Source organism: Adiantum capillus-veneris, chromosome 22, assembly GCF_014529385.1.
Source record: "Adiantum capillus-veneris isolate H3 chromosome 22, ASM1452938v2, whole genome shotgun sequence".
NCBI classification, from domain to species: Eukaryota; Viridiplantae; Streptophyta; class Polypodiopsida; order Polypodiales; family Pteridaceae; genus Adiantum; species Adiantum capillus-veneris.
The window spans coordinates 145204077-145229403 of NC_140952.1; the positions used below are offsets into that span (position 1 = coordinate 145204077).

The following is a 25327-nucleotide window of genomic DNA, read 5'->3' on the forward strand; positions in this document are numbered from 1 at the left end:
AAAAAGATCATCTACAAAGCGTCTTACATTGCATAACTTGTGCAAAAATATTGGGCAAGTGTTAGCAAGGACAAGACGCTCCATAAAATCAAACTCATAAGTAAAAAGATAGAAATTAGCAAGAAAAACAACACAATTGGTGCCCATAGGGATACCAATTGCTTGCTTGAAAAGAGAGTCGCGGATGGTTATATATAAATTGTCCAAAAGAAAAACCAAGATATGATGTCAATGTCATTTACAATCCTAGTGAATCTCTTTCTTCCTTTGTCTACATCTACATTCTTATTTTTCAGCCATATGAAGTCAAAGTTCAAGGCTGACTTTTCTACTAGCAATGCCTTCTACCTATCCTTCTCAAGCTTGTACGCAAAAACTTTTGAAATAAGAGACTTGACTCTACATTTAAGGTCCTCCAAATTTAGCTTCGTGTATAGCATTGTAAAGTCAAAAGTTTGGAGACATAAAGGAGAAGATTTCTCCTTAAGGCTTCTTGAAGAGTTCAAAAACTTTAAAAGAGGAATCAGACCTACTAAATCATTTAAAATCCAACTTGAATCGGTAGGTACGTCTGCTTCCTTTAGCATATTTTTCCACAATTCATTTACGCTAGGTAAAATGGCTTTGAAACAATAACTAAGTGTCACATGACACATCCAACCCTATGTGTCCGTGGACAAGCTACAGCATTATCAGGGTTCAATCAATCCAGTCAGTCTAGATAAGAAGTGATCTGGCCCTTTTGTGAGTCTATTCGTAGACCGTGCATGCCCAGTCACTTAGTGTAAATGCATATCCTCTGGTTGCACACAGCATGATTATAAGCATTCCCATCAGAATCCTTCAGGGGAATTTTCCAGTGCATTTAGCCTATTTTTGACATTTTTCACTTATTATTTTTAAGTGACTTTTGTTGGAAAGTAGGTAGGGCAAATTGAGTAAGTTTGTATATAAGCAAATCTAAACTAGCATTATTTGGCAGAAGAGGCAACAGAAACCAAGCTCAGCAGGCAACTTCTCAAGCAAGACCTTGGTGGATTTTCCTCCAAGCAAAGATTATCTCTCCCCCTAGCGTTTCCTCCATCAAGCATCATCGCCCTAGCCCTGCATCAGCCTAGCGTTTTGCAGCAGCAAACCATCGCCAACAGAAGCTTCAGCAAAACCCAGATCCTAGCTTTTTCCCAAATCTGCAGCCCTAGCGTTTTTGGATATTCATAGCGTTTGCAGATTCCAGCCTTTACAGATTTCAGCCTTGGCGATTTTCAGCCATGAAGACCTGCAAATTTCAGCAATGAATACCTGTAGTTTTCAGCCCCTAAAGAGTAGCAGATTCAGCCCCAAGAAACCTCAGTTTTCAGCCTAAGACCTGCAGATTTTCAGCGACAAAGATCATCAGGAAACAGCCCCAAAATCAGCGTTTTTGAACTTGCCGCAGATTTCAGCCCATAGCGTTTTTGGACAGCAGATACAAGATTGCAGATTTCAGCCCTTAGGTCGGTCTCGTCGTCACCGTCGTCATCGTTGACATAGCCTAGACTTGCATCAGTCACATGCATTCACTTTGTACCAAATTGTGCAATCATAAGTAAACCACTCTCGCCGACGAGAGTGGGACCTTCGGAGTAAAGTTTTACGTCTCTGGTGTCGTATCTCTCTATCTCTCAGTCTCATACACTTGCACGCACTGTGTCCACTCACTTTGTTGTGATCATAGCATTCTCTCATTTCGAACGGAAGGCTCTCCCTTCCATAAGAACAAAAAAGCACTTTGAGCACAGTTCGGAGCACTCATCTTGAGCAAAGCGCAAACATTCATTCCGCTGCACCTAACATTGGTATCAAAGCTTTGGCAGTGTTCTATATCACTCAAGGAAAGAACCACAAGAATCACAATATTTTTTTTGCTTGTTGCGGTCGCATGAACCCAAGTTCACTTGGGCGTGTCGATTCTTAATCGTGTTTTTGAAGAGTGACAGGAATCCCAAGAAAGAAGGGCTTGTCCAGCCTCCCCTTGTGTCTCTTTTCACTCATTGAGAGCGGACCGTGCACTTAGCGACCGGCCAATCGACGTGAGGTGGGAAAAAGCAACCTTGGTGTGAGCGCAAGGCCGCCAAGGGGTGCGCCTGCGGAAGGGAGTAGAACTCGGGTGAAGAGAAGATCCTTCTCAAACACGGTTTGCAAGCAAAAGAAAACCTCAAGAACCTCAAGACCCTCAAGCACCCAAGAACCCAAGACCCTCAAGAAGTCCCTCGTGGACTTACGAACCAAAGATCATAGTGCATGGTCATCACCCGAAGTGGAATGGATACTTTGCATACAGGTGGTAAACATGAGAGAGGCAACGAAGAGTTCTCCCCACAAAGAGATTTTTCCGACCCTCCCCCTTCGCCATCTACGCAGGCAATGGTCAAGTCGATAATAGACATGATGGCCAAACAAGAAGAGACTCGCATTGCCTTGGAACGCGATCGCGACGAACGAAAAGAAAGAAAAGAACTAAGAAAGGAGGAAGCGGCAGCACGACGCGCGGCCTTGGAGGCCGAGCGTGAAGCTTAAAGAGTGGCCTTGGAGGTCGAGCGTGAAGCTCTAAGAGAACTACGCACTCAAGGATTGGTTCGACAAGTACTTGCCTCGAAGTCCGAACCAACCAAAGATCGTGGGAGTTCCTCAAGTGGCGCAAGCCACGATGCGGATTCCAACGATCCAGTCACAGAGAAGTTGACTTTCAGTAAGTATGATGGTGAGATGGATGCTACAGTTATTCATTCTTGGTTGCATCAATTTAATGTTTATTTTGCGACAACCAGGAAATAGCAAAGTTTTGACGGCAGCCGTGTACCTTGCCGGTGATGCCATCAATTGGTACCATGCATGGCAAGAGGAACAGTTAGCCGCGCACCTAGAGGAAGCCAACGAACTCACGCCCCTTTCCTTCAATTGGGCTGATTTCCAAGACAAGCTCAAGGCGCGGTTTATGCCTCCTCAGTACCTAGCACGATTGAAGGAAGATTGGTGCAATCTCAAGCAACATGGTATGTCTTTTTCTAATCGTGTTTTGCAGCTAGGTACCCAATTACGCAAGTCGGATGATGAACACAAAGAGGCATTCCTTTTTGGATTAGACGACTATATCAAGTTTGATGTAGAAGTCTTCGACCCAATCGATCTCAACAAGGCGGTAGCGATTGCTCTCGCACAAGAGATGAAGCACAACAAGGGAAAGCCTAAGGAGAACAAGACTTCCACAAATACCTCGTAGACTTCTCAGAACCCTTAGAACGGTAAGAACGGTAAGAATGGTAACTCTTCTAACAAATCTTCCAACAGTCTCTCTGAAAAGAATTGTTCCAATGAACCTAAGGATAAGGCTAACACAATTGCTAAACCTAAGCTTACCATAGTTACATGGGACGGCGGGTCGGGGTCGGGAACGGGGTCGGGACAGCAAAAGTCAGGAAACGAGGACGGGGGTCGGAACGGCAAAAAAAAAAGAGAGTTTTTTTGGCATTTTTTTACCTACACACATGCCACACACATAGAGCATCACTTTGACCATAAATTTACACTAAATAGACCAAAGAACACGAGTCATATAGGCTGAAATGTGCTAATAAAACATCGATGATCGATGGATACAAAATGAGAAGTGCATGCCACAAGGGCTCAAGAGTCAAAAAGCCTAAAGGACTTAGGACAAGCCTGAGGCCTCAAGGATAACAAAAAGTACAAAGGGCTATGTAGTAGGTAGAGACGTAGACTCAAGAGTCTAGACTCGAGAGTCGAGTGATCAATGATCATCAAACTCAAGAAGTGCTCGCCTCCTGAATCTCCACATCGTCGTCGTAGTCGAGGTCGTCAGCAACGTATGAGGGCTCCGGCTCGGGAGGCTCGCATTGAGGCTCGAAATCCTCCTCTAGCTCCTCCAAAAGAGTATCGGCCATAGATGGATTCTCTTGTGCCATCTCCCACTCAGTGAAAGGATCTGCCTTGTGTGTGATGCTCTTGGCAAGCATGCGCAAGTTAGCGCTCACAAACACCAAATCATTGGCCCTCTGAACGCCAAGGCGATTCCTCTTCTTAGAGGCAATGTGACTGTACACACTCCATAGTTGCTCCAAGCAACTAGTGGTACATGCTTGGCTAAGGACACGAACAGCCAAGCGCTGCAAATGTGGGCCATCTCCTCCATAGTCCTCCCACCACAAAACCGAGCCAATCTTGTTGCGATCAAGCTGTGCATCTACACATCCATAGGAGCCCTTCTTTTGCCTGTAGTTGAGTAGCTCGTCTCTAATCTTGCGCCTAATGTCACTGCTAGGCTCAAGGCGCTCCAATGCAAGCCGCCATCCTTTGCTCACCTCCTTGTCGGTCTCTTGACGCCTTCCTTGAAACTCAGGGTCAAGCACATAAGCTGCCGCATGAAGTGGAGAGTAGTATCCATTCCACCTCGACTCACACAAGCCATGAATCTCTGCATACTGAACAGGGTCAGGCACAAGCTTCTCAAGTGCCTCTATCATCCGATCCATGGCTTCGTAGACTTTGCCAATGCATGGCTGCAAGCCATCCACCACTCGAAGTAGGTGTAGAATAGGCTTGACCATGGCGTCAAGAGTCTTCACCTCCTCCCACCAAGCGGCGTCGTCGGCCCATTCTCGGCATTTCAATCCTACTGCTGATGTAGACTCCGGCATGGCCTGGAACTTATCACTGAGAAAGAGGCCCCTTAAGGCTCCGCCACATGTAGACAAGCGGCCTAGCATAAGCCAATTAAATGCAAATCTTGTCTCTGAATATTTGAGCAAAGACAACTGGCTCCTCTTTGAGAATTCATGGCGCACTTTTTGATGGTTGAGCACAAAGGAGACAATTCGAGAGGCGTCACCAATGGTGGGTGAAATCCATGACAAGTTCCCTATGTCCTTGAGGAGGTTATTGAGGCAATGCGCCATGCAAAATGTGACATGGATGCTGGGATACATGCCCTCAATGATAGCTCCGGCTGCCCTATTTGACGCCTCTCCATCTGCAACCATACAAAGGACATTCTCCGGGCCGGTGATCTCTATGGTGCTTGTCCACTCCGCAGCAAGCATCTCAGCGGCCTTGCCACTATCGGATGCATCATGTGACTCCACAAAGTACATCTCCCCCCGAGAGTAGGCCACCACCCCGTGGATGGACCGCTTGCGGGTGTCGCTCCATCCATCTACAAGAAGAGAGACGCCATTGGTCTCCCACAAATCCTTTGTTGCTTGGGCCGCTTGCTCCACAGCAAGCTTCTCTTTGTCAAGAAGGGTGGTGCGAAGCCTCTCCGATGAAGGTGGCACATAAGAGGAGCCATATTCCCCTATTTTCGTAACCATGGTTCGAAAGTATGGAGACCTATCCACACAAAATAGAGCATGTTGCGTTAGTATGGAGAGTCGAGAAATTATAACCCATTATGAATACAAAATGGAAGATTGCAATGTGCATATGCCAAGGGAAACTCACCGCGAAGCATGGAAGGCAATGTGGTCGTGGAAGAAGAATCGGGCAACCGACCTATCTACCTCTTCCTTCAATTTAGGATTCCAATTTTCGTTGAGAGTGGTTTGGCGATGCGGAAGGGAAGAGGACGGTGTAGATCCATGGCTCTTGAAGGTTCGAGAGATGTCGTCAAGGTTGTCTTCCCTTTGCTCTCGCGGTGTCGCCGTGGCGGAGGGATCAACGGCAACAAAACGGCCCCTCTTGGCCGCTTCCGCAACCTCATACACCGTGAGTTTCTCAAGAAGATCCAACCTCTTCTCGGGAGCTACATGAGGGCAAAACTTCACCTCGTGACCGGGTTCATGAAGAAGATGGGCTCGCACTTTGTTTGAACCACCCGATCTCTTGTATAGACATAGCTTGCACGTCCATGGTCTTGCACCGCCACCTTTGCCACGCGAGCTAAAGTCGACTTCATCCCACCACGACCAAGTTTGCACGGCGGGGCTCCTTCGAGAAGAAGCGGCTTGAGAAGTGGAGTTGGCTTGAGATGACATGATGGTGGAGAGACTCGAGAGAGTAGAGCTTAGAAGTTAGAAGGGTTAGAGGAGAGCTTGTGTGGAGAGAGAGTAAAGGAGAGCTTCAAAGTGGGTAGAAGAGGGAGAGGAGAGCTTCAAAGTTCAAACTTGAGCCTTGAGCTTGAGGGAAATGGAATGAGCTTGAGCCTTGAGCTTGAGGGAAATGGAATGAGCATTGAGCATTGAGACTATGAGTATTAAGAGGCCCAAGGGAGCCTTTTATAGCCTCCCAAGGGCCAAGGCTTAAAAAATATGGCAGTTGGGGCTGCACAGAGCCGTTGCAAACGGTCAAAAACGGTCACTTTTTTGAATCCGACCCCGGACGACCCCTGCCGTCCCCATCCGGTCCGTCCGAGCCCAGTCCGGCCCCGGCCGTCCCCCCTGCGACCCGCCCGTCCGGCCCGTTTTCCGTCCATCCCTCGGCGTTCCCAGCCGTTCCCGGCCCGGTTACGGCCGTTCCCCGGCCCTAGGGCCCGTCCCCCCCGTCCCCTGTAACTATGAAGCTTACTCCAGATGAAAAGGTAGCACAAGGAATTGTAGGAGGATACATCATGTCGGAAGAGCAAAGCACTTATTCTAAGGAAGGTCGTTGTTTTCATTGTCACATTAAGGGTCGTATAAAAAGAACATGTCCTAAGCTTGAATCGAATGAAATCTAAAGAATCCACAGAACCCACTTCCTCTGTCAATGCAATTACTGATAACACGAGTGTGCCCCAAGTTTCTCTTGATCCTCCCATTGATGATTCTCTCATTAAATGTTATGGTCAGGTGTCGGGGCAACGTTTTGTCATATTGTTTGACCCAAATAGTATGCATGATGTGATCAGTCCCTCTCTTGTTGAGACAGCCCGCCTAGAAGTTAGTCAAAAAGCTCCTCTCGAGGTCTCTGGCTTTGTTCCCGGTATTGACTCTCATCACGCAGGAGTGTCTTGGTGTGTTGTTACAATTCAACAAGCTGCCTTCAGTAGAAGATTTTTTGTCTCTCCTCTCTGAGAATGTGATATGATTTTGGGCATTCGATGGTTTCGTGATCTTAACCCTCATTGATTGGGAGGCTAACACTTTCACTCTCTATGCCAAAAGTGACTCTCCCATTGTCATTCGTGGAGAGAACATTGTTCATTCTCCCTCTCTCATTGCTAATATGCAGGACAAGATTGAAAGGATTCATGAGAAAGAGACTCTCTCAGTCTCTTCTTCTCCAAAGCATGACACACATGATTTGCATGATGATTTGAATGACAATGATAAGCGTGATGATTTGGATGTTCATGATGAGCATGATGATTGAATGATCAAGATGTGCTTTTTCATAAGCATGATGATTTGCATGATCAAGATGTGGTTTCTCACAAGCATAATGAGTTGCATGAAGAAGATGTGGTTATTCACAAGAAGGATGATGTGTTAGTTGATACTTTTTCTAGTGAAGCTAACCTCATTGCACATTCGATCAATCACGAAGGATCGATCTTGGCTCTCGAGTCGAGGTCCAAAGAACCCCCTCAGAAAGAACCGATCTTGGCTCTCGAGCCTAGGTCCAAAGAACCCTCACAGGAAGTATTATGTGTTCGCATGATTGATACGCACGCATTGTTCGAGTATTTCATTCGTGATCGTTTTCTGTATTTTAGTCAGTGTCTTTATGTGATCCCTTTTACTAGGCATGACATATTGTACGTTGAGCACGTTTCACTCATGAATGAGCACGAATGTATGCGGATTGTTCATGAAAAGATGACATGTATGCATTCAAGGAAGCCACCTTCCATGTCTCTTCCTTGGCATGACACAGTTGTAGAAAGAGCACATGAAAGTATGAGCACCAAGCATGGGCATTTCCGTTGTGAATTGCCACAGTTGATTGCTTTAGGTCAAAAGAGAAAGATTCGATCTCATTGTTTGCATGTGTGTGGTGAACGGTTTGGCACTCCGTCTCTTTGTTCATCTACATTGCATGCACAGTCTATTAGGACGACAAGATTTTTTCCACTCACTTTACATGGAATAGGTATGTTCATAGTTTTGTGTTGGAAGTGGTTTCAGGAATTTTCAGCCATGGAGATTCTTGAAGAAGAAAGAAGCATGACTCTAAACGAAGTTGAAGCATCAAAGCACCCACAGAAGACTTTGTGTCGCTTTCGGCGCGGCCCAAAGAAGCAAGCGTTGCAGGCCTTTATGAAGTTCAAGTATCGCACGACCCACACATCAGAGTGGGCCGGCGAAGAGTCCCTTCCCGAATTCCGGATGCTATTGGTGATCTCCCTCGACGCCATACAGTTCGGTACCAGTACCTCACTTTGAAAAGGAGGGGAAGTCACGTGACACATCCAACCCTATGTGTCCGTGGACAAGCTACAGCATTATCAGGGTTCAATCAGTCTAGATAAGAAGTGATCTGGCCCTTTTGTGAGTCTATTCGTAGACCGTGCATGCCCAGTCACTTAAGTGTAGATGCATATCCTTTGGTTGCACAGCATGATCTTAAGCATTCCCATCAAAATCCTTCAAGGGATTTTCCAGTGCATTTAGCCTATTTTACCTATTTTTGACATTTTTCACTTATTATTTTTAAGTGACTTTTGTTGGAAAGTAGGTAGGGCAAATTGAGTAAGTTTGTATATAAGCAAACCTAGACTAACACTATTTGGCAGAAGAGGCAACAGGAGCCAAGCTCAGCAGGCAACTTCTCAAGCAAGACCTTGGTGGATTTTCCTCCAAGCAAAGATTATCTCTCCCCCTAGCGTTTCCTCCATCAAGCATCATCGCCCTAGCCCTGCATCAGCCTAGCGTTTTGCATCAGCAAACCATCGCCGACAGAAGCTTCAGCAGACCCCAGATCCTAGTGTTTTCCCAAATCTGCAGCCCTGGCGTTTTTGGATATTCATTTTGCAGATTCCAACCTTTACAGATTTTAGCCTTGGCGATTTTCAGCCATGAAGACCTGCAAATTTCAGCAATGAATACCTGCAGTTTTCAGCCCCTAAAGAGTAGCAGATTCAGCCCCAAGAAACCTCAGTTTTCAGCCTAAGACTACAGATTTTCAGCAACAAAGATCATCAGGAAACGGCCCCAAAATCAGTGTTTTTGAACTTTCCGCAGATTTCAGCCCATAGTGTTTTTGGACAGCAGTTACAAGATTGCAAATTTCAGCCCTTAGGTCGGTCTCGTCGTCACCGTCGTCATAGCCTAGACTTGCATCAGTCGCATGCATTCACTTTGTACCAGATTGTGCAATCATAAGTAGACCACTCTCGCCGACGAGAGTGGGGCCTTCGGAGGAGGGTTTTACGACGTCTCTGGTGTCATATCTCTTTATCTCTCAGTCTCATATACTTGCACGCACAGTGAACACTCACTTTGTTGTGATCATAGCATTCTCTCATTTCGAACGGAAGGCTCTCCCTTCCATAAGAACAAAAAAGAACCTTGAGCACAGTTTGGAGCACTCATATTGAGCAAAGCGCAAACATTCATTCCATTGCACCTAACACTAAGCCATTTGGAAACCTCGGTCAAAGAGGTGTTACAAGAAGTAGCTATAAATCTAGGCTTTATAGGGTTCTTGTGGAACTTCCAAACGGTATATAAAAAAGGTAATTTAGGCTGGCACTTGAAACCAAAAGACTTACAAAAGTCTTGATGTTTCAAGATAACCTCTTGCATTGAAAGATCACAATCATTGTAAGTCTGAGAGTTTACTTCACCTAACAAGCATTCTAAATAGAACTTTTTGCACGTAACAACAAAGTTATTAGAGCACTTATCTACATAAGAGATTACAAAATCACAATGAAATTTCCTAAGAGCATCACAATCAGAAGAAGATAAGCTATTCCTTCCTGAAGAAACGTTCCGAGAGCAAGATGCTAATATCAAAGAAGCTTTCTTGAGGACTACAGACTTCCAATGGGTAAAAATACCTTGAACTCCTAAAGACTCCTCAAACTTTACTATGAAACTAGAAATTCCTTTTTCTATGGCTTTGAGAAGGCAAAAGTCGTTTGAGGAAGGGAGCCTATATTTAGTACCTCTTGAGAAAAGGTCTTTCAAGGAATCCGAAGGAAGGATAGAACAATCAGCAGTAACTACATGACCCAAAGCTCCATTTACGTAAGAAGAAAAGGCAGTTTTACTACAAGGGCAATCAATACTTGAGATTGCTAGCCTTTCTTGCTTTTTAAGATTACGTCCTATGTCACTATAGTTGAAAGCTTTTTGTCTTAAAGTTTCCACATATTTGAAAACTACGACAGGATGGTTCCATACCTCTCTAGCAATAGAGAGGGGGGCCCTTGGGGGGTTTGGGACCCCATCTGGTGTTGTCTCTTCTCTCTCTCTCTCTCTCTCTCTCTCTCTCTCTCTCTAGCACTCTCGTGTACTTCGCACTCACAGTTTTCCACTGCTCTTTGTTTTTGGTCATTGCACATTCTCTCTCTAAGTAAGGAAGGCTCTCCCTTCCGCTAAGTAAAAGGAACCTTGTGCACTCATTGATCACTCATCCTGAGCTTACACCATCATTCACTTCCACTGCACATTATAGCTACCCGCTCTCTCCTACTCTATTTGGTATGTATGTGGATGAGGTTTGTGACTATATTGAGAGAGATGGTGATAGAGGTGCACAGCTGGCAGGGACATGGATTCCACTATTGTTATATGTTGACGATATCGTGTTGATCTCCGACTCTCCGGAGGGGAAGCAGCGTCACTTGGATGCTTTGCATAGGTTTGCCCACGACAGTGGTTTGTCTGTCAACCTTGGTAAAACCAAGGTTATGGTGTTTAACACCACCCCATAGTGGATCAGCACCCACATTCACATACGGCCATGAGACAGTGAAGTATACAAATGCTTACACCTACCTTGGGGTGCTCTTTAGTGGACCAGCATTTTCATTGGGGAGAGCAACAGAGACTAGACTGATCAAAGCCTATGCAGCATTGGGTAGATTGAAGAGGATGTGTTCACAAATTTAGTTTCAGGAGCCTCAGATGAAGCTCTGGCTTTTTGACACTCTAGTGGCTTCCACATTGCTCTATGGAGTTCAGATATGGGGGCCTTCATTGGACCGTCATGGGAGGTCGGGTCGCATTGATGGATGGGGAGACATGGAAAAACCTCTGGTCTCTATGATCTCGCGGCTTATTAGAGCCAAGGCTTCAATACCACATGACATTATTCAAGCAAAGCTAGCTAGCCCCCCACTAGTGGTTGAGGCGCTCACCAGATCAATCTCCTTTATACACCGCTTATGGGACCTCCCCTGAGATAGATATGTGTGCCTAGCACTTGAGTCCTCTCGATAGTTAGCTATGCACGGAGATACAGCATGCTGGTATTGGGAGATGACATCATGGTTTCAAGTACATGGGTTCAGCATGGACAGATTACCCCCCTTCCAGTACTCGGTGGATGCACCCTCTCTGACTCTTACATAGTCCGAGATCACCGGGCTCATCCGCCAGGACCTGACTCAACTAGATACCTGGAGGACTTGGATACAACCGGCACAGGAGTTGGGCACGAAGATGGCTTTCTATAGAGAGCATCTTCTCCAACTTATTGAGGATGGTTTTGTGACGAGGCCCAGATACATGGACACCCACTTATCGCATGAGATGGCTTTCTATAGAGAGCATTTTCTCCAACTTACTGAGGATGGTTTTGTGACAAGGCCCAGATACATGACTTATCTCATGAGATACAATGTCCTATTAGCCAGATACACACATCTTCAAACCAGCTTTGAGTTGAGATTGGTAGATACAACAGAGTACCGACAGAGGCCAGGATATGTCCCCTATGTCACATGGAGCTTGAGACAGAGTTGCACTACACATGCCACTGCCCAGTTTACTATGAGATACAAGGCCGCTTTCACTACCTATTCAAAAAGGGCTTTGGACCACTCTCTAGAGTCATGGGTATGAGGACCAGAGATATCTGAGACTGTTTTTGCTCGAGCTGCGTAGACACAGAGAGAGCCTGATGAGAGAAGAGGCTAGCTAATCTCAGAGACGGATCACAGACATCTTTAGAGCGGACACTGGGCAGCTGAAGGAGCAGTTACCACAGCAGAGCTCACATTCTCCTCACACCAGAGGCACGCTAATTGATCGAGCGACTAAGCTAGGGAGATCCAGACGCCCACGACTGCGGAGGACTACACAGCATCAACAGAGGCTGCATCGGAGGATTGGGATCACTTTGGCCCGACATGCACAACGCCTGGTCAGGCTGCTAACCATGGAGGAGATTGATGAGATCCGCCAGTGACCGATGATGGATCTCCTGTTATTTAGCTCTATTGAGGATTGTACACCCTGCTCATCTTGTACCAACCTTTGTATCAGCCTTTCTATCAGCTCTCACATTGTGTTGTATTAGCCCCCTACTCATATCCTACACAGTTCCTACGAGCTGCCCCGCATAATCCAAGCTGAGAAACACCTGTTCTGGCCCGATTTCGGCAACATAACTGTACTAGGACGCTTCACAGTCAGTATCCCCACGCAATAGGTGACTTTCTCAACGCATACGGACACTTCGCAAAACTTGGCGAGAATCTGCAGCACGCTGAATTCTCTGTTTTCTTCCCCGAAAATGCACCGGATCACCTCTACAACGGTCCCCTCGCGTCCCCGAACCTCCTGGGGGTATTAGGGACCGTTTAGGGCAGAAACCCTAAACCTGCAAAAATATACAGCAGGCTGTAACTCCCTATTTTGGGCTCCGTTCCGCGTGCCGGTCGCATCTGTAGCAAGACCTCGAGCTCCCGCACCTATAGGGCTACTTGCCCTTTGAATCGGACGAATTTCTCACGTGAAACCTCTCCGAATTCACCTGTACCTGCGGGGGATTAGCCACTAGCTAACCCAGTACCTGTGCAAGAGGCTCTTGCCTCGGCAATCACGCATGAACCCACACAATTGTACGTCAGTCAAATGAAAAGCCCTCTTGTGGGGCATCATTTAACTGCACGTAAGGGAGAGAGAGAGAGAGAGAGAGAGAGAGAGAGAGAGAGAGAGCAGTGTGTAGTGTGCAGGGCATCACTCCTGGCACCACACTGTACATAGAGGGAAAGGAAGCACTCCATAGCTCTTAACCTGTGGCAGTTCTTCAAAAATGAGGCCTCCCAGCTTATAATTCAGCGCTACCTCTTCCTTTGTGAGGCAAGTTCACAAAAATGTGCCACTTGGCGCATTTACAAGCATTTTCCCGTTTCGGGTTTGCCGCCTAAAAATCTCCCGACTGGTTGCTCAGTTGACTTCTTGGCAAAGTTGTAAAATGTTCCCCTAGTCATACCGGAGGTAATGACGTGAACACATTTCATAGCCCAAAATAGCAGTTCCCTAAATTTTAGGAAATGATTCCGTTGGGCTCCCACTGGTCATCTGACCATCTATCCTCATTGGGACCGCATCCAAAAGTGCAATGTGGCCCCACTGTCGGATACTTTCTGTTGGTAGTCCCACCTTGACTTTGCGCCTTTATTGAGTTCACTTCCTAGTATCCACCAACTTGCTAAGTGTGACGGGGGGACCTATATGATCTTGCTCTGAGCCTAGACATCCTCTTACTATACGAATTCCAGTGCCAACCACTTCCCGTCTGCGGGTGAAACTACCGTTCACATTGGCCATACAATGTCCGACCGTTTGCTACTTCAAAAAGAGGGTCTCAAAAATAAAACAAAAAACATTGGAAAGAAACCGACAACTAAAGTTAGCAGTTGCCACGTCCTCGTGACATAGTTAACAGCTGCCACGTCCCCGTGACATACCCCCCTCTTGAAATCGCAAACGTTCTCGATTGCATACCATAAATACAAGCCACCGATGATCTTGTGCTATTAACACTCTTTTATCATCGCATGTATCCGCAAGAAAAATTGTAACTCATGGATACAAATGACTTAATGAGACCTTCACTTTTGGCATTTCCATCTATTACACTGAATTCATATGTACATTTGATGTACTAGCTCTATCATTACCCCTCCTTTGCACATGTTGGGTTGGGGCATAGGTAGGTTGCAACCCAAGTTGGGTTGGGGCATAGGTAGGTTGTAACCCAAAGGCTTCAAGGTAAAGCTGCAATACATTTGGTGACTCTGACAGTTCATGCTCTTCCATCCACTTTGCATCCATAGGCGGATAGTTCTTGAACTTCACCAAATAACGTCTTGCAACCTGTCCTTTAACTTTTCTGTACTTATGTGCCAAAACTTGCTCAGGTACTAGGATCTCATCAAGTTCCTCAACTTCTGGCTGATGCTCATCTAGCATATCTTCTGGCACATCACCCACGAAGGGTCTTAAAAGACTCACGTGAAACGCATTATAAATCTTCCACGCATCAGGCAATTTCAGCCTGTAAGCCACATCGCTAATCTTGTCAAGGATTTGAAAAGGCCCATAGTAACGCATACTGAGCTTAGGAAACAGCCGTTCCTTGCCCTTCATTTTCTTTAACCTTGCCTTTTAGAACCTTAACAGAACCCAATCACCAGGTGATAACAACAATTCACGACGGTGACAATCAGCAGCCTTTTTCTGTTTTGCCTAAGTCTTCTCCAAGGCAACTTCGATTTTCTTGTACATTTCATCCATGTTCTCAACATATCGATCTGCCTCAAAGATCTTGTCCTTTTTATGCAAAATGAGAGGAACCTTTTTGCCGCCTTCAACAATCTCAAAAGGTGCTTTGCCAGTAGATGAATGCACCGTATTATTGTACGCATACTCAAGCATAGGCAAATACTGTTCCCACTTGCCCTTATTATCTACACATAACATTTCAGCAGATCTAAGACAGTAGAATTAGCCTCTTCTGACTGTCCATCAGTTTGTGGATGAAACGAAGACAAGAACTTGAGCGTAGTGCCCACGTTCTCAAACAATCCTCTCCAGAACAAACTGGTCATGCAAGGATCACAATCACTGATAATCGATTGTGGCATACCATGGTACTTAAACACATTGTACATGAACAAGTGTGCCATCTGATCAAATTTTATCTTCTTCCTGACAGGATAAAATGGGCCTGCTTGCTGAACCTGCAGATAACGGTCCATATACCATCATTCCCTGTTGGCGTTCTTGGAAGATCAAAGATAAAGTCCATAGCAATGCTTTCCCGTGGCTTATCCGGAATCGGCAGTGATTGTAACAACCCTGGTGCCTTTTGCCTATCAAACTTGACCTTTTGGCAAATTATGCATGCTCGCACAAAGGCATCCATATCTCTCCTCAAGGTAGGCCAATAGAAGAATGTCTACCGCTTTAACTGTCGCATCAATACCACGATGCCCTGCACACGGTGGGACATACTCTCTTCCATGACCTTATGTCGCAATGGCCTAGTGACACAAAGTCTGCCATGCATCATCATAAAAGCATCTCTAAGGAGGTAGTGCTCATGATGTTGCCCCTCTTGTAACTGTTCAAAGATCCTTGCAAAATCTTCATCAGCAGTATACTGCTCCTTCATGTCATCTAGCTCATGATGATAAGGAATTGATACAGCTGAAATTTGTGGCTTTCTTGATAACGCATCAGCCACCACATTCTTCTTGCCTTCCACATGCATAATCTGAAAGTGGAACATGGAAAGAATGTTTGCTCATCGCATATGCTTTTCGGATAACTTTGATTGTGTCAAGAAGTATCGCAAGGTCTGTTGATTTGTTTGGACAACAAAATCAGCACCTAAGAGGTAGTGCTTCCAGCTAGAAAGCGCATGAATCACGGCCAAGAGTTCTTTCTCATAGACTTGCATAGTCCTCTCTGGCCCTTGCAAAATTCGGCTTTCATAAGCTACTACCCGTCCATCTTGCATTAGCACTGCTCCGATGCTCCGATGCTACTGCCACACGCGTCACACTGGACCACAAATGACTTCCTGAGATCTGGCAAAATAATTACTGGATTTGAAGTCAACTTTTCCTTTAAGAGACTAAAAGTTGAAATCTCTTTTTGGGTCCATCTGAAAGTGACCTCTTTCTTTTGCAAAGCGTAAAGAGGCGATGCTATCTCTGCAAAATTTCTGATAAACCTTCTATAGTAGGAACACAATCCCAAGAAGCTTCTGACATCGTGTACAGTCCTCAAGTCTGGACATGTTTTAATAGCTTCGACCTTTGCGGGATCCATTCTGACACCATCCTTTGAGACTATATGGCCAAGAAAGTGGATCTCTTCAAGAAAGAATTTACTTTTCTTAGGATTGACAAGTAGCCTGTGACTGCGCAATTCTACGAACACAATGGTCAAGTGACGCCTATGCTCCTCTTCATTCTTCGAATACACTATCATGTCATCGAAGAACGTCCCAACAAACTGTTGATGCGAGCGGAAATCCGGTCCATCATTCTGTTGAACGTGGCAGAAGCAGTCATTAGCCCAAACAGCATCACTAGAAACTCATAAAGACCAAATGTCGTTCTAAACGCGGTCTTGTGCACATCCTCTGGCCTTATACGATTCTGATGGTACCCACTCTTCAGGTCTATCCTGCTGAAAATTGCAGCACCCTCTAAACGATCGAGAATATCATCAATTCTAGGAATAGGAAACCTATTCTCGCCATGAGCCATCCTTCTTCTGCACTAGGAGCATTGGGGAGCAAAAGGGTGAAGAACTAGGCTGAATCAGCCCCTTCTCTAATAACTCCTCAACCTGGCCCATAATCTCTTTCTGCTGCGCCGCGCTAACCTTGCAGGGAGGTCTATTTGGTGGGCTACACCCTGGCACCAAATCTATCCGATGGTCCTCAGGCCTCTCTGGCGACAATTGCGACGGTAATGAATCAGAAAAACAGTCACTAAACTTTTGCAAAAATGCTGACCTTTCTTTATTTAACACAAATAAATTTGACTGATCACTATCTGAGACATTACGTGCAAAAATCAAGTACACAGAAAGATGATTCTTTATTACAGAAGTGATACCAGAAGCAGATACAATAGGGACTGACTCTCCTTTTAGCTTTACATCCAAGATGTAAGTTTTGCCCCTATGCTGTACAGTGATCTTTTTGTTGTAGGCATCCAAGACTCCATGCACTCGGAACATCCACGAGATCCCCAACAAGGCATCACATCCTTCCAGCGGCATGATCTAGAACTCTTCTGTGTCCACATACGACTGAATATGCAGACGCAACTTTCCAATGATGGGAGTAACACACTCTGAGTGGTCAGGACATGCCAACCCTGCCTTATTGTGTACCCCATCTCTTCAGCTCTGATGCCCAGCTTCATAGCTAACTCTGGTGAGATAAAGTTGGCTTTGGCACCTGGATCAAAGAAGATGAGTGTCGTCCGATCCCTAACTTTACCCCATGTCCTGCATAACTCATTGGCATCTGTACTAGGCCTGTCACCCACCATGTCTGGCACCAAACCTGCCGTGGGTTTAGGCTTCTTGCCTTTCTGGTCTCTTTATCATCTGAGTCAGCTGGTCTTTTCCTTTGTGGACAATTGGTAGCAAAGTGACCAGGCTGCTCGCATATAAAGCATTTATTTTCAGCCATTAGGACCTTCTTTTCCTCGAGCGACTTGCGCACAAAAGGCTTCTTTTTCTGTTTCTTTGCCTGCGCTCCATAAGTCCCAGCTGAATCCTTGTCCTTGGTGGCCTTTTCCGACCCCTATGACGCTTCAGGAGCCGTTTTCACAAAGGGCTTCTTCGCTGAATTTTTCTTTTGCTGCCCTCCTTTTTCATTGCTCGGAAACCCACTGTTCTCTCCTTTCAACAAGGCAAGACCAATGTTCGCAGCTTCCATAAGCTAAGTGAGGGTAGCCACTCTGTTCTTGGTACAGTAATCACGAAGCCCTTTAGGCAGCCCACAACAGTACTTCTCTATCTACTCTGTCAGTGACACAAATCTGTAGGAGGTCACTAAGAATAACGCTTTACAAAACCTCCGATTATACTCCAACAAGCTCTTGCATGTAGCTGAAGTAAGCTAGTGCCAAACTGTCATGACGTCGGCTTCAAATTCATTTGACAGCCAAGCAGATGCAAACATTTGCTTGAAGTAAACCCAAGTGGCGGGTGCATGCCCTTGCATTAACAATGTCGTCCACCATGTAAGCGCATTGTTCTTTAAGAAAGTAGCAGCTTTCCTAACTTTCAAGGCCTCTACAAAATTGCCTCCTGCATAAGCTGTATCTCCCTGTCCCTTCAAGACAGCATGCGGACTTTGAAAGGTGGCGGGCTGAACTGGCGTAACCTATGGAACAGCCACCTGTTCAAGCACGGGAGGAACTTGTTTTGGAGCCCCTGACTCCGCAACATGCGAGTCTTCCCTATCCTGCTGAGTCGCATGAAGTACTTGGGCTTGAGCCTCAACAAGCTCCGTACGTGGTGTAGGTAGCCTATTTTGTTGTTGCACTGGTGGCGCTTGCAAGAACTCCATAAACCTTGGATTCTGTACCAGCTGCGAAAAGACATTCACCGCGGCAACTAACTGAGTCCTGAACGCATCATCCTCAAGTTGCCCAATCATAAAGCCCTGTACTACTAGAGGGACATTCACATTAACAGGAGGTACAGACTGACGAGGCCGTGAGCCTTGCCAATCTCGAAAACCATAGGGATTTCCTGTCTGTCTTTTGAAGAGGAACCCTCTTCCATAATGCCCTTCCCTTTGTCGGCCATAGTGTAATCCCGCATTCCTGCACTCTGTGTCTTTACCCGAAACAACCGAGGCTCGCTCTTTGAGGAAAAAGTGATTGATGTCCCCGCAATGGAACCTTGAAACCGGCCCGTGGGGCGGTAGGCGTTGGCTTTCACCCGAAATTCTTTACTTTAGACACACATAGAGAGAACATGCAAAGGAAACCTGTGACGGGAATTAACACTTAAGCGCACACACGGCTCAGAAGCTACAATGCTCCGAGCAGATGCCGACAACCTGTAGGCCCCAAAATTGGCGCCCCTTTCGGTATTTCTTTATTCTTTAACAGAGGGAATAAAACCTGTGATCTCCTACAAGCTGCCCCGCATAATCCAAGCTGAGAAACACCTGTTCTGGCCCGATTTAGGCAACGTAACTGTACTAGGACACTTCACAGTCAATATCCCCACGCAATAGATGACTTTCCCGACGCATATGGACACTTTGCAAAACCTGGCGAGAATCTGCAGCACGCTGAATTCTCTGTTTTCTTCCCCGAAAATGCGCCGGATCACCTCTACAGCGGTCCCCTCGCGTCCCCGAACCTCCTGGAGGTATTAGGGACCGTTTAGGGCCGAAACCCTAAACCTGCAAAAATATACAGCAGGCTGTAACTCCCTGTTTTGGGCTCCGTTCCGCGTGCCGATCGCATCTGTAGCAAGACCTCGAGCTCCCGCACCTGTAGGGCTACTTGCCCTTTGAATCGGACGAGATTTCTCACGTGAAACCTCTCCGAATTCACCTGTACCTGAGGGGGATTAGCCACTAGCTAACCCAGTACCTGTGCAAGAGGCTCTTGCCTCGGCAATCGCGCATGAACCCACACAATTGTACGTCAGTCAAATGAAAAGCCCTCTTGTGGGGCATCACTTAACTGCACGTAAGGGGGAGAGAGAGAGAGAGAGAGAGAGAGAGAGAGAGAGAGAGAGCAGTGTGTAGCGTGTAGGGCATCACTCCAAGCACCACACTGTACATAGAGGGAAAGGAAGCACTCCATAGCTCTTAACCTGTGGCAGATCTTCAAAAATGAGGCCTCCCAGCTTATAATTCAGCGCTACCTCTTCCTTTGTGAGGCAAGTTCACAGAAATGTGCCACTTGGCGCATTTACAAGCATTTTCCCGTTTCGGGTTTGCCGCCTAAAAATCTCCCGACTGGTTGCTCAGTTGACTTCTTGGCAAAGTTGTAAAATGTTCCCCTAGTCATACCGGAGGTAATGACGTGAACACATTTCACGGCCCAAAATAGCAGTTCCCTAAATTTTAGGAAATGATTCCGTTGGGCTCCCACTAGTCATCTGACCATCTATCCTCATTGGGACCGCATCCAAAAGTGCAATGTGGCCCAACTATCGGATACTTTCTGTTGGTAGTCCCACCTTGACTTTGCGCCTTTATTGAGTTCACTTCCTAGTATCCACCAACTTGCTAAGTGCGACGGGGGGACCTATATGATCTTGCTCTGAGCCTAGACATCCTCTTACTATACGAATTCCAGTGCCGACCACTTCCCGTCTGCGGGTGAAACTACTGTTCACATTGGCCATACAATGTCTGACCGTTTGCTACTCCAAAAAGAGGATCTCAAAAATAAAACAAAAATCATTGGAAAGAAACCGACAACTAAAGTTAGCAGTTGCCACGTCCTCGTGACATAGTTAACAGCTGCCACGTCCCCGTCTCTCTCTCTCTCTCTCTCTCTCTCTCTCTCTCTCTCTCTCTCTCTCTCTCTCTCTCTCTCTAGCAAGGGAGAGAGAGAGCTTGAGAGTTTGTTGCACTTGTGAGTGAAAGGGGTGAGGGGGGGACAATTTATAAGGGTTGCCAAAAAAAGACACCCAGAAACTGCCCGTTTTTGCCCGTTGTTCAGGCCGTTCCGGTCCGTTCCCGACCGGCCATTCCGGTGACTATCTGTCTGCCGGAACACCCAGCCGTTCCGAGACGTTCCCTGCATCTGAAGCCTGCTGGAACGCCATTCCTACGTTCCAAGCCCTGTAGAAGAGGTACCATCTGAATCAGATATGATGAACCCTTAAATTTGTTTAATATCAGACTAGTGGAGACAATTCTAGAACCAGTGCAGACTCAACCTCAGACCAGTCCCAAAACCAATAAGCCAATTCAGAACCTGTGGGACAATTTAATCACATCACCTAGCGGTTATCAGCAGAAAATTAATGCCACAACCAAAAAAAGGATCTTCTCAATAATAATGATTATAATGGACCACTACATGAGTGACACGTCACAAACGGTGCACAAAATTTCGAGATGGCCAAGGAATGGTGCATTCATGGCGTATAACAATGTGAAGGGGGCGCCCATCCTCACTTTACTCACATCCTACTATGCCACTTGCATCACCACCTGCAGAGATCTCCTCAAGGCTCAAGCTCGCAGCAGAAAGCTTCTTCGCTACACATATCCACTCCCTCAACAATTGCAACAACGATACCCGAAACTCCTCGTCGTTCTCTGTACGAGTCTTTTACTACCACAAGTAAGTCTTCTTCTACACAAACCTGCTCGTCTGAGTTGTGTATGGCAGACAGAAAACCTCAGAGTAAATGCAAGCGACATTAGACACCATGACTGCAGAAGCAAAGAGTTTGAAAGCCTCTGTAGCAGAAGCCATAGGAGTGGTAGCGCACAGCAAGATTGCTAAACACGTGTTTCAAGAGAGCAGAATCTGTCAAAACCATGGAGCCTACAGATGGTGGTAGAGGCCGCAGCACTACCCTTTGATGCAAGAATCACACAACAAGTGTTGAAAGTGTTCGCTCCGTATCAAGCTGACAAGGGCACAAAAGTGGTGAATGGCAGAACACTGGAGCTGACAACGGGTGTAAGGTGCAGCGGAAGTGAATGTTGACCTTTGCTTAAGATGAGTGCTCCGAATTGTGCTCGAGGATTCCTTTTACTTACAAAAGGGAGAGCCTTCCGTACCTTTAGTGAGAGAGTGCAATGAATGACACTGTGAATGAAGGTGCTGAGACTGAGAGAGAGAGAGAGAGAGAGAGAGAGAGAGAGAGAGAGAGAGAAAAGAATACGACACCAAACGGTTCTCAAACCCTCCTCCAAGGGCCCCCCTCTCTATGGCGAGAGTGGTCTATGCTATTGATTGCACAAATATGGTACAATGGACTTGCCGACGATGTCCACGACAATGATGACGATGACGAGGACGCACTGAAATCTGAAAACTAAAATCTGCTAACTGCGAAATTTTGACACTGTGTCAGCGAGAACGGCGATGCGCTGAAAACGCAGATGCTGAAATCTACGGACAGCGGGCTGAATCTGAGAATGCTGGTTGATCTGACGGTACGGCGAGGATTTGCTATGGGTAGGTGAGATCTGCGAGGCTAAGGGCTGATCTGACACCAGAAACTGCAAAACGCTAGGTAGAGTCTGCAACTGGAAACGCCGGAAAATCTATAGCAAAAACGTTAAGGCTTATCTGGTATCTGCAACGCTAAGGATCTGGGGCTGATCTGACGCCAGAAACTGCAAAACGCTAGGTAGAGTCTGCAACTGGAAACGTCGGGAGATCTGTAGCAAAACCGTCAAGGCTTATCTGGTATCTGCAGAAAACGCTAGGCTATATAGCTAAAAACACTAGGCTGATCTGTAGCCAAAAACGCTAACTGCTCTATTGTTGGCTAGAAACACTAGGCCTCCTGCCAGTCTTGCTCAGAAGGTGCACTGCAAGTTGCTGAAACTTCTGCTGCCTCTTCTACCACAAGGTGCTAGCACTAGGTTTCTTATATACTAACTTAGCAAATTGCCCTACCCAATTTCCCAACAAATTCAGTTATTAAATAATAAGTGAAAAATGGATAAATAGGAAAAATGGGTTCTGTGCACTGTAAAATGCCCATGATGGGTATTGACTGTCATGCTGTGTGCAACCAGAGGATATGCAACTACTCTTAAGTGCCTGCACATGCACGGCCTGCGCACAGGCTCACGAAGGTGCCAGAACACTTCCTAAGTTGACCTAAACCCTAGACATGAGATAGCTTATCCACATGCACATAGGGTTAGATTTGCACGTGACAACGGGTGAGTTGGCCCACGTGTTCAAAATCCAAGATGCTCCAAAATCCACACCTGCCACAGTAGATGAAGTCAGCAAATTTTTGAAGGAAGATGATCAGGATAGGAAGAAGCGCAAGGATGGTGCACGGGGAATTCAAGTAGCCGCACTGGAATGCACTTCAGTGTATAGATTCATCACAGAAACTCTTAGCCTGACGAATAACCTGATCTATCTCTCTAAAAAATTATTTGCCACGCTACTAGCCAAGATCCCAAACCCAGAGAGGCCAGTATCGATATCGATCAGTTCGTTTATACTAGCGTGGTGCAACAAACGGCTAAAGCCAAGTCCAGAAATCTGTTTAAAGCTTGGTATGTATTCCTCTATTGACAGACCTAGCTCCAGTACCATCAATGTTCAAAATATTTGGGATAAGGTGACTAAGGACAGGGCGCCTAAGATTACAGTAACATCCTCTGAAGAAATTGGAACTGGGGAGACAATACTTTACGGATTCGTACGTACGTACGGATGCAACCTTGTTGCTCCATGAGCCCTACCTCCATTGCAGCTAGCTACCTACAGCCCAAACGAGCCGCCCAGCCCACTGTGTCCATCTTCCCTTCTTCATCCTCTATCCATTATCATAGAGATCACCCATAGCTTGTCAACCTTGTAGCTTTAAGCTTGCCTTTGCCCCCAATGCTTCCGGCTCTACTAGTAGGTTCCTCTCTCTCTCTCTCTCTCTCTCTCTCTCTCTCTCTCTCTCTCTCTCTCTCTCTCTCTCGTCCCCAAGATCATGGGAGTATGATCTCTCCCATTTCCCCGCCTAACGTCAATGCGATTAGGACATCGTGGTTCTCCCAAGGAATCTATAATCATAGCAAGGAATACTTTATGTATCTACCAATCGAAAAATTTGTAGAGAAAAAACAAGCCAAAATTTTATTTCCTATTTTCAGCTAGAAAAGATTGGACAGGCCAAAAATACAGCAGAGTATAGCTGGTAAAAAATAATATCACACCCTAACATGGTGATGATAAACACCTAAAGGGCATTGCCGAGCTCCCTGCCTGCAAGCCAATACTAGAAGGACGAAGAGAATTACCTAAGGACAGGTTTTGCTACTTTGGTTTTACAGATCCAAAAGGGGTATTGCGATTAGAGAGACGTATAGGTTGTTGGATAAGGCGCCATTTGGTGTATTCGCGGGCGCAGGACGCCCAAAACATTCTGCGACAGCAGACGCACTCACTTCCACCTTGTTGGGCCGTCGGCAAAATCTGCTCCAAACTTTTCGTTGTCGCCCGTCGCTCACGTATCTAGTCGAATCGCCGGCGCTCTCAGCCGTCGACGAACCTCTTGTACTGTGCACATCGGGCCGTTCGCTCCTTTTCACATTCAACTGCGTTGCTATAGATTAAAGGGAAAATTACTAAAATACCCCTCTAATTTGCGGAAATTCCCAAAATACCCTTCAAATTTCAAAAATTCCCAATATGCCCCTCATATTTTGTCAAAAATTCCCAAAATGCCCTTCAAATTTTCCAAAATTCCCAAAATACCCATGGTTGTGAGTAAATTTATCCAAAAATTTAAAAAAATTGTAGCTTTTTATAAGAAGACTGATTGTCTATGAATACAAGATACTAAAACTAGAATTTGAGCTCGTTATGTAGGCTTTGGAGATGAATTGCAACATTATTTTTAGACATAATTGTCTTTTTTTGGGAGGTAATTTATGACAAATTACATGCTAAGCACTAAAAAATGATATACATTGTCAAAGAAGAATAAAGATTAGCAAATCGTGAACAATCCAGCTAAAATAGATACAAGGGTATTTTGGGAATTTTTGAAATTTGAGGGGTATTTTGGGAATTTCCACAAATTAGAGGGGTATTTTGGTAATTTTCCCTAGAATAAATATAGAACATAATTGGACATATTCAACTTAACATCAAGCATCTAGCACTGAAGTAAGCAAGTACAAAGTGCATTGGTGAACTTTTTATAAAGCATTGCATGTGTATTTATTACTCTAAATCAAGCGCATTCAATTTTCTCTTATTTTTCATACAAACCTGAGTGAGAGAGAGAGAGAGAGAGAGAGTTACATAAGTTGAATTGTCGAAGTGTGAGAAGAGAAGTGTGTTTAATTGACATATAGATATGATGATCGAGATTGAGCCTGCACTAGTGAGGAAAAGATGTAGCTAAACGAAGTTTAAGGAAGCATTGATAAACTCAAAAAATACAAAAAGCATCAGTAGACTATAAAAATTAAAGTGCACTACCGTCTTGATAATCGTGTATGGATGTCGTCAATCGTGCAAGCTGGAGGACAATGTTTGAGTCAAACTACATAAAAACAATGTGAATAGTTAAACATTTTGTCTTGCAATGAAGCGTCACAAAGTGAAAATGCTAAGTATATTGTGCACATTATACAGGAACGTCAGATCGCGGCGACCCGCTAATATTAGCGTCGTTGTCGAGGAATGATCTTAGATGGTGAGTGACCTGGTGCGTATTTAGAGTGTTCTTTTTCA

At 45.6% G+C, this 25327-nt stretch overlaps 1 protein-coding gene across 2 annotated transcripts in view; it reads right to left on the minus strand.

Moving 5' to 3' along the window:
• Positions 1-24170, minus strand: part of LOC147430374 (uncharacterized) — a 49993-nt gene extending 25823 nt beyond the window's left edge. The window contains exon 1 of one of the 2 annotated variants that reach the window (XM_086494839.1): positions 23884-24170. The gene's annotated coding sequence lies outside the window, so the exon portion shown is untranslated. The remainder of the gene's footprint in view (positions 1-23883) is intronic. The other variant, XM_086494838.1, reaches the window with a different exon arrangement.
• Between the last annotated feature and the right edge of the window lie 1157 nt (positions 24171-25327).